This window comes from Propithecus coquereli, unplaced genomic scaffold, assembly GCF_000956105.1.
Source record: "Propithecus coquereli isolate 6110/MARCELLA unplaced genomic scaffold, Pcoq_1.0 Scaffold54, whole genome shotgun sequence".
NCBI lineage: Eukaryota > Metazoa > Chordata > Mammalia > Primates > Indriidae > Propithecus > Propithecus coquereli.
In genome coordinates, this window is record NW_012151285.1 from 604,256 (window position 1) to 605,680 (window position 1,425).

Genomic DNA, 1,425 nt, shown 5'->3' on the forward strand with positions numbered 1-1,425 from the left:
AACATAAAAATAACTTATGAAAAACAAACTTACAAAGTTTGTTTTAATGAGAAAGAACTTAAGATTTCCCAAGTAGTTACCTACTTACTTATTCCTCTTAGAAAAACACATACAACAGAATATTAATGCTATTTTATTGTGCATCCATTCATTTAGCTATTAAGCTAGTTATTATTTAAGCCATTTAACCTTCAATTCTTCATGTAAAAATTCCTGAATGGTGAAGAAAAGGTCTCAGGAAAATTATTATCCCAAGGCTTTCATAAATCTAAACATGCCAACTGTGATCATCTTCCGGGCAAACAAAGTGAGATGTGATAATTAAACTGTTCCTAAACTAAGTAACCAAAGTATGTATGTATCTATGTACCACATAGATTTTTCTCAAAATTGTTCTTCGTGCACCCACTCCAGGTATAAAAGTTGTCTACAAAGTTTACACAGCTTTTTCTAAGCTCCTCTACACAGTATAGGTTTTATCATTCACATATTAGCAATTCAGTCTTTACCTAACTGAAATTAAAAATCAATCTTTAAAATTTATTACAAAGTGAAACTAAAGGATGTCAGCCATGTTCCCAGACTCTCAAGAGAAGGGACTCAGAAATCAGTCTCAGAGCTCACCCAAATGCATGACCCGTTCTCATCTACCTGAAAGTTCCCACTGCAGGAGAACAAGGTGGAGGTGGAGAGAGAACTCACCATCTCACAGGCAATCCATTTCTTTTTCAGATGTCAGAAAAGCTCTTCCTTCTACTAAGACGAGACTGCCTGAGAATTTGCAGCCTTGGTCTTTCCTCTGCAGCTATGTCCTTCCACACTTAGCCTCTGAATTCTCCATTTTCCAAGTGAATAAAACTTTTCTAATGCTATCTGATCTAACAGGACTTTAACCGTCTTTTTATTCTGGAGACTCTTCTATAAATAGGGTCTAAGACTGGTCTAACGAACTACTTTTTCAAATTGCTTGTCGTCACCTTTAAAGGCCTGGTTTCACAACATCCATTTCTGTGTCATATTTCAGAATTGAACACGTTTAACTACTTTTCATGTTAAAGCAGGGAGAAAATGGAAGTAACTTTTTTAAATACACATATTAAAATTCAAACTAAATGGTATCTGCAAATAAATTTCTTCTTGGGAGGACAGGTATTTCCAACAAAAGCAGAGACTCATTATAATCAACCTGAATTGCAAACTGAGAAAAAGAAAGTATTGGAATTTCTGAGTGATTAACACACAACTGTACAGTTCAGTAACGACTTATTCTACATACTACACCCTAAAATCTGACTTTCAGTGGGGGCTCCCACAAGTGACTTTGCTACAATGCAAATGTTCTGAGGGTCTCAATACAGTATCCATATATCAAATTTAAAAACTCTGGGCCGGGCACGGTGGCTCACGCCTGTAATCCTAGCACTC

General features: G+C 35.9%; 1 protein-coding gene across 1 annotated transcript in view; it reads right to left on the bottom strand.

Annotated features, from left to right (window-relative positions):
* The window catches only part of MRPS6 (mitochondrial ribosomal protein S6), a 125,605-nt gene that overhangs the window by 72,993 nt on the left and 51,187 nt on the right, over positions 1-1,425 (bottom strand).